The sequence below is a fragment of the Hyaena hyaena genome, unplaced genomic scaffold, assembly GCF_003009895.1.
Source record: "Hyaena hyaena isolate Hyena2069 unplaced genomic scaffold, ASM300989v1 scaffold_329, whole genome shotgun sequence".
NCBI classification, from domain to species: domain Eukaryota; kingdom Metazoa; phylum Chordata; class Mammalia; order Carnivora; family Hyaenidae; genus Hyaena; species Hyaena hyaena.
The window spans coordinates 1,784,880-1,798,249 of record NW_024080960.1 but is presented as its reverse complement, the minus strand read 5'-3'; positions in this window follow the sequence as shown (position 1 = coordinate 1,798,249).

Genomic DNA, 13,370 nt, shown 5'->3' with positions numbered 1-13,370 from the left:
GAAGGAAGGAAGGAAGGAAAGGGAGGGAGGGAGGGAGAGAAGGAAGGAAGGAAGGAAAGAAGGAAGGAAGGAAGGAAGGAAGAAGAAAAAGGGAGGGAGGGAGGAAGAAAGTTGTAGAAAATATCAAATATTTCAGAAATGTGCATCTGGAAACTAAAATCTTATTTATTATTCATGCTCAAGAATAGTGTCAATAGCTACACAGTTACATAGGCTTTTTTCTAACCGTATATAAATATACATACAAAATAAACATTTTTTTCTTAAGTAGACTCCACACCCAGCAAAAAGCCCAATGCAGTGCCTGAACTCATGACCCTGAGATCAAGTCCTGAGCCAAGATCAAGAGTCAAAAGCTTAACCAACTGAGCCACCCAGGCAACCCCCAAAATAAACATTTTTAACTAGGATTATTTTGTATTGTCCTGAAACTATTTCCCTTTAATAATATATTTTGAACCTGTTATTTCAATGCAGATTTATCTAGCTCTTTTCAATAACTTCCCAGAATTCCATTAATTAAAAATTTTAAAGCATTCCAAGAAAAAAATTAAATATTTGCATACTAAAATTAAGTCTGCATTAGGTTGTACAAATGAAATATACTTTCTTATCATTTTCACTGGATTGTGTACCCCAGAAAGATTATAGCAAACTTTGCTCAGATGTAAAGCCCACCAAATCTGATTATATATAAAAAGATCAAATTGAATTTGTTGGAGAAAACCTCCCAAAAGTAGGGACTGGGTGGATAGAAGGGCAGAAAAAGTCAGTATGGAAGAAATAGAGGATGTTTCCCAAAGCTGTTTATTTGGTGCTTTTGCGATGAGCATTTTCAGAATGAAGTGAAAACTTTTTTTCACTCATGTACAGGAGGGCGGACTTTAATAGAGATAAGGGTTTGGTTGAATAGATAAAGAACATTGATTTGCATACCGAGGTCATTTCAGACTGACGTCTAAAATTCCTCTGGGACCTCGTTTATTCTGGAGAGTGAATTCCTCCCCCCACCCCCCACCTTAATCACTGTAGGTAAAAACCTATTTGAAAAAAAATCATGTTTTGTTTTCAAATAGACATCTTTTACTGAAATTTCTTTCATGTTTAAGTGTTTAGTTTCTTTAAGTGTTTTAGGAGTTTGGATTTTTGTCTCTGTGCAAGCAGAAGCCATAGGGGGTTTAAAACAGGAGAATGAGGAGGCCTGATGATGTTTGCAAAAGGCCACTTGGGCTGGTGTAGGGGAATGGATTATAGGGATGTGTATGTCGCAGCCTAAGTGAGGTTCTATAAATAATGCACAAAGGGGGCGCCTGGGTGGCTTAGTGGGTTAAGCTTCCGACTTTCGCTTAGGTCATGACCTCGCGGTTCGTGGGTTCGAGCCCCGCCTCAGGCTCTGCTCAGAGCCTGGAGCCTGTTTCAGTCTGTGACTCCCTCTCTCTCTGACCCTCCCTTGCTCACGCTGTCTCTCTCTCTCCTAGAAATAAATAAAACATTTTTTAAAAAATTAAAAAAAAAAATAATGCACAAAGGTCAAGTCATTCCTTGGCTCAAAAGCCTTCATCCCAGAATAAATCCAAAAGCCTTTTGGTGCTCTGCCCTCCTCCTTCCCATCTTCCCTCCTGCTCCATCCCCCAAAAGCCACTGGGGGCTTCATGAGGGCAGGGGTTTTGTTTTCTTCATTGCATTAGGGCCAATGCTAAGCAGATCTTTAACATATTAGTGCTGATAATATCAGTTATCAAATGAATGGTTCTCCTTTGGCTTTAGAATAAAACTTAAAGTTCTTAACTTGATATCCAAGTTCTATCTAGGGCAGTCACAGCCCGTCGTATCATTAATGTCCAGGGCTGGTGCTGTAGCCACACTGACCTCACTTTTAACTTTCTCACAGTCTTAGAATTCCCTGTGGCCCCTGCCTAGAAAGATCTTGACTTCCTCTTTTCTTAGCCAACTCCTTTTCAAACTTCTCAGCTTCTATGTGATTTCTTCAGAAAAAGATTTTCTTGTGACCTTTATACACTCTAACAACAGATACCCAGGTTTTTTTTTGCCTTCTTAGCGTTTATCACAAATAATTTTTGTTTTTATTTACAGTGAAAAAAACCATTTTTTTAAACTTCTAGACTTTATTTTTTTAGAATTGTTTTAGATTGAGCAAATAGTACCCAGTTCCCATATACCTTCTCTCCTGTTAGAAAGAAAACTATAGGCCAAAATGGCATCACTTAGGCCAGGCCAAGTCACCAAACTAGGGCTTAAGCCCAAACCTAATTGCAGTTTCAACTTCCCCCAGAAATAATATAGTCTTAATCTGTTAATCAGGAATTTTCTGTAAGTAGCCATGAGGTCATCTGTCATGGCAGGGGCTGGGGGTGGGGGTGGGCGGCCCTTTCCATGCCCCAAAGGAAGATGAAGTAATCCACTTAATAAGACCCCTGCCTTCTCTCCGCCCCCAACCCTTAAAGGAAAGGTGACCTTGCCTGGAATAATCCTTCCTTTTCTTTCACTAATAACTTCCTGCCCCAACTTCCTTCCTATAAAAATCTTCCATTTTGTACAACCTCCTCAGAGCTCAGATGAGATGCTGCCTGATTCATGAATCCCTTAATAAAGCCAATTAGATCCTCCACTTTACTTGGTTGAATATTGTTTTTTAACACCCCCCCCCCCAACACATACAGTTTCCCCTATTGTTAACATCTGTGTAGAGAGCCAGATGGAGTCACACATGTCAAACAGTCACGAACAGTGCAGCTAAGACCAGATATCCCCAAAACCAGCACAGGCTGACAACACCCAGAACTGATGATTAGCAGAACCAGAAAAGGCTTTTGAAGGCCCAAGACTGATTAACTCCTTTATTTTGCTTAAAAAAATTTTTTTTTAAACATTATTGAGAAACAGAGACAGAGCATGAGCGTGGGAGGGGCAGAGAGAGAAGAGAGACACAGAATCTGAAGCAGGTCTGTGCTGACAGCTCAGAGCCTGATGCTGGGCTCAAACCCAGGAACTGGGGGATCACGACCTGAGCTAAAGTTAGACGCTTAACTGACAGAGCCTCTCATGCCCCTGATTAGCTCCTTTAAAAGGGAGGGCTATTGGGGCACCTGGTTGGCTCAGTCTGTTAAGCGTCCAACTCTTGGTTTCAGCTCAGGTCAGGATTTCGTGGTTCATGAGTTTGAGCCCCAAGTTGGGCTCCATAGTCCACAGTGTGCTCGCTCTCTCTCTTTCTCTCTCTCTCTCTTAATCTCTCTCAAAATAAATAAATAAGCTTTTAAAAATAAATAAATACAAGTGAGGACTTTTTAGCAAACCATCAGACTCCCCAGACACTGACCCCCTTCACATATGACCACATCAGAAGGTAGCTTCTGTGGGAGGCCTTGCTGGATTGATCTCTGAACATAACAGATATTACACTGCTTGAAAATAATAAAGCAGCATGTGCCAAGAGCCGACCCGGACCAGGCTGGGTCCTCATCTTAACTGTGTGCTCACAGACTGATTTTGCATTTGGTTTGCTAACTTCCTGCCCCTTGTTGTACCTTGTTTGTTGTTCGATTTTGTATTATGCTTTGCTTTTTGTGATGTGTAGAAAACCAAGTTAAATGCATAGTGAAATGTTGTTTGAGTTTGGAGTCCTGAACCTGCTATACAATTATGTTAGTCATAAAACATGACTGAATAAGTTGACACTGTGGATGGACACAACTCATGTGTACACCTTCACAGTGTACTTATGACAATCTTATATTAAAATGGTACATTTGTTACAGTTAACCAACTAATATGCATCCATTACTTTCAATACATTATTGTGTGAACTAAAGTCCAGATTTTATTCAGTTTTCCTGAATTTCTACCTAATGTCCTTTTTCTGTTCCAGCATCCTATCCAGAATACCACATTACGTTTAGTCATCATGTCCTCTTAGGCTATGACAGTTTCTCAGGTTTTCCTTTTTCTTTTTTAAGTTTATTTTATTTATTTGAGACAGAGACAGCACAAATGGGAGGGAGGGCAAAGAGAGAGGCAGAGAGAATCCCAAGAAAGTTCTGCAATGCCAGCACAGAGCCTGACATGGAGCTCAAGCTCATGAAACTGTGAGATCATGACCTGAGCTGAAACCAAGAGTCGGATGCTTAAAGACTGGGCCACCCAGGTGCCCCAGACTTTACTAATTTTTGATAACCTTGACAGTTTTGAGGAATCCTGTTGAGATGTTATTTTTTTCAAGTAAGTTCAAGTATGTTATTGATATTGTTGGATGTTATTTTTTCAAGTAAGCTTTCTATTTAAGTATAACTTCCCAATAGTAATTTAATTCTCTGTTGTGCAATTAGTATTGATTTTTCCCAGTACATTATAATCTCCATGAAGGTTAGGGTCATGTCTCATTAGGCATAGCTATATCCCCAGTGATTAACACATAGCAGACACTCAATGTAAATTGCTGGATGAATAAATTATTTGGTCATGAAGCAACAATTTGTGTAGCCCTCATCACTGGAAATTCCCACTCATAGGAATTCTCCTTGGGGCTAAGTATGGCCTTCTTAGTGTATCAGTACAAATCCTGTTTGTCCTTGTAGTTGAATTCCAGATTCTTTCTTTCCATTAAGTTTTTCCACATTATTTTACTTTATAATATGTCTCCTTTTTCTCAATATTTTTAGCATTCATTTTGGCACCTATTACTTGCTACTCCTTACTGAGCATTATAGAGAATATCCAAGGAGCTGGTAACCTTTTTTTGGTTGTTTGTTTTTTTGTTTTTAGAAAACTTACCTCCTTTTGACTTTTTGAGAGGCTTATAATCTTTTTAAGGAGACCGGGCATGTACATAAAGATAAATAACACTAAGAAAACATTGGGTAAATTGACAAATGATATAACCTGAAGTTGGGGCATCTGGATGGCTCCCTTGGTTGAGTGTCTGACTTGAACCCAGGTCATGATCTTGTGGTTCACAAGTTTGAGCTCTTTGTTGAGCTCTGTGCTGACAGCTCAGAGCCTGGAGCTTGCTTCAGATTCTGTGTCTCCCTCTCCCAATCTCTCTGTTCCTACCCCCCCCCCCGCCCAACCCCCCGTGCTCTGTCTGTCTCAAAAATAAATAAAAACATTTTAAATAGTAAGAAACAATCAAACAAACAAAACCCGAAATATTTACTAGGTCTCTGGGAACAGAGAACTCAGTGGGACTAACAAAGTAGGCTTTGAGGAAATCTGGAAACAAGATTCCAGTTTCCAATCTATAAGAACACTCGGTCCTGATAACAAATATTCAGTTGTCAGTCCTAGAGATCTCTATAGCACTCCTCCCAAACAAAAGATATTATGTGTCTTTGGAGTATGATAGAAGGAATATGAACTTTGGAGTCAACATCCAGCTCTGTCCATTATAAACTATGTGCTCAAGGAAAAAAGTGTGTAAGGATTCTGATATCTGTTAAGAAAAATGATCAAACATTTGAAAATAAAGCAAAAAGAAGGCTGTGTATCTTTTCAGTGTCACACTTGAGTTCTGTCTCAACAGGCCTGCCCAAGGATGATTTAATTCTCTAGGGAAGTGACCACTTTTGCTATGCTCTATACAACTGATTAGGCCCAGGCTCTGTGAAGAGTTAACATGAAATTACAAGATAACTTGCAGATTTTTGTCTGATAGAGAAACAATAATTTCTCTTCAGCAGAAAAGATATTTCCAAATGGCTACAATCTTATTGTCCTGTAGGACATTAACTAGTTTTATCTCTCACCTAGCAAGTTTATTTCAGCCTGCTTTCCTGGCAGACTTTATAAGTCTCTATTCTTCAAATGGCTTTTGGACCGTCTTTACCATCTGCCAGGTCCCTCACTAATAAATCTTACACACACACACACACACACACACACACACACACACATATTTGTCTGGGAGACTTTTTTTTTTTTTTTTTTTGAGAGAGAGTGTGTGAATAGGGAGAGGCAGAGAGAGAGAGAGAATCTTGGGCAGGCTCTACACCCAGTGCAGAGCTGGAAGCCAGGCTCGATCCCACGACCATGAGATCATGACCCGAGCTGAAATCAAGAGTTGAACGTTTAACCAGCTGAGCCATCCAGGCACCCCCATCTGGGAGCCATATTTTAATTTTAGTCAGGTTACTAATAAATATTTTCCCTACCCTTTAATTTCCTGTTTGTAGTTAATGTGATGTGACAAAACCTTTCCTTTGGCTAGAGACTTGCCCTATCTCTACAGCTTGTGGGGTTTAGTTTTCCTGCTTATACCTTACTATCAAGTTTAGTTTTGAATGTGTGAGATTTGAAACATCCATGAAACATGCCAGTGGAGATGGCAAGAAAGTTCTGAGCTTAGAGTTGAGGGAAGAGCCAGGGAAGACATTAACATCATCAAGGAAGGTACTTAAAGTCAGGTACTAAATGGGGAGGGATGAAGGAGGAGGAAAAAGAATGAGAGAGGAAATGCAGACAGTTTACCTGATGCAATATCGAAGTGGAACTCCAATATTTAGAGACCCATGGAGGATGAAGAAGTGGCCAAGGACACTGAGAGGGAATGAGGACATCAGAGAAAAAACAGTACAGTGTCAGAGAAACCAGAGGGCTGATCTGGGTGACATGGTGCTTGAGCAGCTGGAAACTGTGTCTATAGGGACTAGCATACATATATTAGATATGGTAACACGGAAGACAGAAAGGACTTGAGACGGTGGAGTAATGAGACAGAGACCTCAGAGGCCTAGCTGGATTCCGATGGGCAAATGGAAGTTGAAGATGTGGAGACAGCACAGGTGGAAAACTTACATTCCAGATATACCTGAGACTTCCGGCAGAAATCTGGACTCTACAACCATTTATTACATTTCTAGCAGGATCCTGATGATTTCCCCAATGTGAAATTCAACAAGATTGGATGGCTTCTACACACCACACTGTGTTATGGTAGAACTATTGAGAGAAATACCTGAGGAAGCTATTACTCAAGTGAAATGTGGGTTTTAGAGCCTGACTGCCTGTGCTTAAATCCCAGCCCTTTCACGAATTTGCTCAATGAATTTTAGCAGTTACCTCAATATAAATCTCAACTTTTTCTTTTTTTTTTTAATGTTTATTTTTGAGAGAGAGAGAATGTGTGTGTGAGCAGGGGAGGGGCAGAGAGAGAGGGACACAGAGGATCTGAAGCAGGCTCTGCTGACAGCAGAGAGGTCGGTTACGGGTCTTGAACTCATGAACCATGAGATCATGACTTAGGTCGAAGTTGGATGCTTAACTGACTGAGCCACCCAGGTGCCCCTCAGTTTCTTCATCTGTAGAATGCAGACTGCCTACATCATAAGGCTGTTGTAGAGATATAATGTGTTTAGAATATGGCTGGCACATAGTAAGTGCTCAATAAAGGTTACTTTCATTATCTTTATCAAGGAGCTAGTTCAAGTAAGAAAATAAAGAGACTTATAAATACAAGGTAATAAGTGTCATGACTGAAGCATGAATTGGGGTTATTGAAGCCCAAAGGAGTTGCTTGGCCTAATAAGGGCCGAAGAAAGATTCTCATTGAGGTAAGATATAAACCATCTGGACTATATCATTTTTTCTCATGATGACCCTATAAGGAAGATATATTGCATTTTACAAAGAAATTATAGCTTAGAAAGCATCAGAAAACAGATGATGAAGTTTGTTACTGAACCTGGACAGTTTCCTTAAAGATTTTTTTTTTTTTAATTCTGCAAAACTTTGAAGGCCTGGAAGTCGGTAGCTTTGAGATCATATATATCCTAAACAAAGACCATATCTCCTATCCTGCACTTGATGAAATTTCTCCACATGCACTTGATGAAATTTCTCAACATGCACTTAAACTGCTATGAGGGAGGGAGGGAGGGAGGGAGGGAGGGAGGGAATGATAAAGACTTAGCTAGAGTTTTGATGCTCTGTTATATGGCTTCTATCCCAGTGGTGACTTGTGTGTTGTTAATATTGACTCTGGGACTAAAATTTAGTGCTTGGGATGCCTGGGTGGCTCAGTCTGACTTGGGCTCAGGTCATGATCTCACAGTTTGTGAGATCGAGCCCCAAATTGGGCTGTCTGCTCTCAGCAAGGAGCTGTTTTGGATCCTGATCCTCTATCTCCCTCTCTTTCCGCTCCTACCCTACTCACAGTCTCTCTCTCTCAAAAACAAATAAACATTTAAAAAAATAAAATTTAGTGTTTATTTAACAAGGAGTGATAGTAAACCAATCTGACCAAGTCCCTTTTGTTTAAAACTATACATGTTTCTCCATGGTCAAGCCCTCAGCAAGTCTTGGTTTAAGGTAGTTTCTTTCTTTCTTTTTTTTTTTTTTTAATTTTTAATGTGTATTTATTTTTGAGAGAGAGAGAGACAGAATGCAAGTAGGAGAGGATCAGAGAGAGAGGGAGACACAGAATCTGAAGCAGGCCGCAGGCTGCTTAGCCAACTGAGCTACCCAAACGTCCCAGTTTAAGGTAGTTTCTATTCCTATTCTTTTCATTCTTTTTTAGCTCATTACTTTATTTTAAAGACAAAGAGAGGGGCGCCTGGGTGGCTTAGTCGGTTAAGCGTCCGACTTTCACTTAGGTCATGATCTCGAGGTTCGTGGGTTCGAGCCCCGCGTCGGGCTCTGTACTGACTGCCAGCTCAGAGCCTGGAGCCTGTTTCAGTCTGTGACTCCCTCTCTCTCTGACCCTCCCCTGCTCACGCTGTCTCTCTCTCTCCTAGAAATAAATAAAACATTAAAAAAAAAAAAAAAAAGACAAAGAGAGAGAGAGGAAGAGACAGAGAATCCCAAGCAGACCCCTTACTGTCAGTGTGGAGCCCAGTGCAGGGCTTGAACTCATGAACCATAAGATCATAACCTGAGCCGGACACTTAACTAAGAGTCAGACACTTAACCAACTGAGCCACCCAGGCACCCCTTACTTTCTTTTCATTCTTATTTTTTACTGTTAAAGTCTATTTATTTATTTTGAGAGAGAGAGAGAGAATGAGTGAGGGAGGAGCAGAGAGAAATGGAGAGAGAGAATTCCAAGCAGGCTCCATGCTGACAGCACAGAGATCATGACCTGAGCTGAAATCAAGAGTCAGACACTTAATGCACTTAGCTACCTAAGAGCCCCTTCTTTTCACTCTTAAATGTCCCTTTATGAAAAGTCTTCCTTTATTAACCCATTTAATCCCTGCTTTGAGACATGGTTTCACTGGGTTTTAAGAATTCTGTGATCTAAAACCTTACTCCATAGAGCATAGTCCATGGACCAGCAACACTGTCATTACCTGAAAGCTTGTTAAAAATGCAGAATCTCAGACCTACTGAATCAGAAATTGCACTCTAACAAGCTGTCCATGCACATTAAAATGTAAGAAGCACTGTTATACAATAGGTAAAAGGAACTTAGGGAAACTTCAGGGAACAAAGATTTTTGCACAGACGTAGGACAGACTAAAACTACATCTAATGTGAAAGTTTCCTAATATCAGATTTTTTCCAAAATCAGATTTACAAATTCAAAATAGTGTGACATTTAGTATGTGCATTCAGGTGAATTGCTACAAAGTTTGAGATCCGTTGTAAGTATTCAACTTTTTTCAAAGAGCTGGAATTTTATACTGATAAGTAGAACCTATCTGATGACAATGGAAAAGACAAATTTCTTATTTTAAACACAGTCCTTGAGGGTGGGTGGTGGGGGTGCCTGGGTGGCTTAGTGGTTAAGCACCTTACTCTTGATTTTGGCTCAGGTCATGATCACATGGTTTGTGGGTTTGAGCTCTACATCTGGATCTGTGCTGACAGTGTGGGGCCTGCTTGAGATTCTGTCTCCCTTTCTCACTGCCCCTCCCCAGACTCTCTCTCTCTCAAAAATAAATTAATAAGCCTTTGAAAAACAAACAAATAAACACAGTCCTGGGACAAAATTATCTCCAAGAACATCAGTCAAAGAGGTGAACTGACTTCTCTTGCCATATGTGTTTTGTACACTTCCAGAATTGAGTGTAGCCACTTTTTAAAATTTTTCTTTTTCTATTTCTTTTTTTTATGAAAGTACTGAGTATTTTATTTTATTTTATTTTTTTAAAAAATAGTTTATTGTCAAATTAGTTTCCTCTTTTTCTATTTCTAAAGAACTCATCTTACACTGCTTGTAGACAACTTAGCATTTTCTATGAAAATTTGTTTTTATTCTATTCCACACAGTAAAGAATTTGATAATTTTTTCTGTTTCCTTTATGTGAACTTCTTGGCTTCATGGAATTTTTTTGTAACCACTTCTACCTGTAATTCTATTTGCCAGGTTTCTGTGTACATTTTAATATCAGGAATTTGTCTAATTTGTCTTTTTTAGGAAACAATTTGTCTTTTTTATTTTTTATTTGTTGAGAGAGAAAGAGAGAAAGAGCAAGTGCTTGTGGGTGTGAGTGGGGGAGAGGCAGAGGGAGAGGGAAAGAGAGAATCTTAAGTAGGCTCTACACCCAGTGCAGAGACCAAGGTGGGGCTCAATTCCACAACTGACCATGAGATCATGACCTGAGCTGAAATCACGAGTCAGACCCTTAACCTACTGAGCCACCCAGATGCCCCAATGTGTCATTGTTAAATAATACTAGGACTGGGCTCAGAGAGTCACGGAAAAGTTTAGGGTGATGAGGTAACTTATATTACTTCAGTATATTTGAAATGTAATTGATTATGGAAGATATTGGGAGCCCAAAGTACAACTTTATCCAGTATGGCTGGCATCCTTAGGTTACCTCACAGGGAAATGGCCAATGGTAGAAACCTGGAGAGAAAGGAACTGAAAAAGGAGCCTCTAGTCTCTGACTAATCCTCAAGGTATGATGGTCTGGGAATCAAGACACCTATTAAACTGTTTTAAAAGTTCATAATGGGGGCTTGATCTCAGGATTATAAATTCGTTGGGTGTAGCAATTACTCAAAAAATATTTTTTTAAGTTCATAATAAAGCATTTTCAATAGTCTTAACATTTCTGTTATTTCCCCCAAATCAGGAGGCATTAAAGGTGAGCATTTTATTCTAATTTAATTAAACTAATATGTTGAATTAGGCTATTTTATATAATCCAGTCCCTATGAAGCACTGTTTTGGTGCCATTTATCAAGGATACTGCTCCAGACAAACCAGAAATCTTGATTCCCATTTCTCCACTCCCTCAAAGCTACTTGTAGTAGAAAGAACATGATTTTATATTCAAGAGATCTAAGTTCATACCCAAAGAGAACCTCATTTTTCTCCTCTGTAAACTGGGACTGATAGTACTTCATACATGTGGTAAGATTAAGACAGATCCGTACAACCCGTAGCCCTGAGTCACTACTCAATAAATGTTAGTTCCTGTCTCTGGTATTGCCTAAAGTATCTTTATCCTTCAACAAAGACTGCTGAGCATAGAAGGCAGAAGGGTTCATGGAAGACGGCCCCTTAGGGCATTGCCCTTCCCCTAGCCAGGATCTCTTTTCCCTACTCAGCCTCTCGAAACCCTCAGCTGCAGCCTTGCAATATTAGGAATCACTGTGATCACAGCAGAGGCAACTTGGGGATCCCTTGGAGCTCTGAGATGGAGTTGCCACCTCACACTGTGATGGTAGACACACACTGTAGGAGGAAAACCACACATTTCAGTTGAGCAAACCCTGGGAAGTTCCCTTGGCTCTCATTGTAGCCTTTGGCAGCGTCTGCAGCCTCTGCCACCACCGATGCCACTGTTACTGAGGCAATAGTCCCCATTGTTGCGGGCAGCCTCCCAGGGTAATTGCCAGCGACAGGGGTTAGGAGAGGTAGAAAGGCCAAAGAACAGACATCAAAGGCAATTACCACAGAACCCAGCTTGCTGTGAATGGGGGCAGTCACTCAGAATCTCATTGTGGAACTAAACTCCCCAGACAGATTAAGAATTTTGATTGTCACCAAAGTAAAAATGAGACCCAGGAGCTTTCTATGAAAAAGATGTTTTGACCCAAAGCATACCAGCATCTGCTTCCTGGGGTTGGGTGTTTCCTGGTTTGCAAATACACTCCTCCTTCCCAGTACCTCAAAAGCTGTTTGATTGCATTTCCGAAGTAGTCACATCTGTTTTCCATTCCACAGCACAGTCATACATTCCTTCCTGCCGGCTTGCAGCAAATAATCATGCAGCACCTACTGTGTGCATAGCATTGCTTTGGGTAATATGAAAATCTGGCCATGGAGGCGGGCAAGGGAGTGAGCACATTAATGCAAACTGGAGATCTTATGATAATTATCACCCTGTCAATTATTTTTGTCAGTATTGGCTCCAGGCCATCAGGAAAAATTCCTCTCCAGTTGGCCATAAAATCTGATAGAAACAATGTTTTGATGGTCCCAGGGAATTAATCTTCCCATATTTTTCTTGTTCTTAATATTGTGAAATAGATCCCTAATTCAAATGGGCTCTATTTTTTTTTTAAAGTAGGCTCCATGAACAACATGGGGCTTGAACTCACAACCCTGAGATCAAGAGTCACATGCTCTACTCACTGAGCAAGCCAGGCACCCTTCTTTTTTTTTTTTTTTTTTAAGTAATTTTTACACTTATATCTTAGTGTATATACATCTCAACCTTTATTATTATTATTATTGTTTATTTTTTGTAATGTACCTACATATCCCTAAAATTGAAATCCCTATACCTTGTTATTTTACAATTCCTATTTTTCATTTGACAATATAAAGTGTTTACATACCAATAAATACTCAAATTTGTATTTTTTTAATGTTATTGTTTTTTAGTAATCTCTACACCCAACATGGGGCTCCAACTCACAACCCCGAGATCAAGAGTCACATGCTCCTCTGACTGATCCAGCCAAGTGCCCCCCTTTTGTATTTTCTTTCTTACTACACATTAACAGCTAAAATTAAACATTCTATTATTATTACTTATTCATCCTCTACTTATTTCTGTTGACTGTCATGTTCTCACACCAAAATACAACCTCCAGGATGCAGAAAACTTGTCTGCTGTGTTCCCCATCTGAAACAATCCCGTGCACATAGGAGGAACTTCATAGATATTTGATAAATGAATGATTAAATGAATAATGAAAATATTTTAATTTTTTAGGTGTAACTACTATTTTATTAAATTTTTATTATTTTACTTTTCTGGATTTCTAATTAACTCCATTTAAAAAGAATCATGGTGTGCTCGCTTCGGCAGCACATATACTAAAAAGAATCATGGAAATCACTAAATTGTGCAACTGAAACTAATACACTGTATATTAACTACCTGGAATTAATTAATTTTAATTTTTTTTAATGTTTTATTTATTTTTAGGAGAGAGAGAGACAGCGTGAGCAGGGG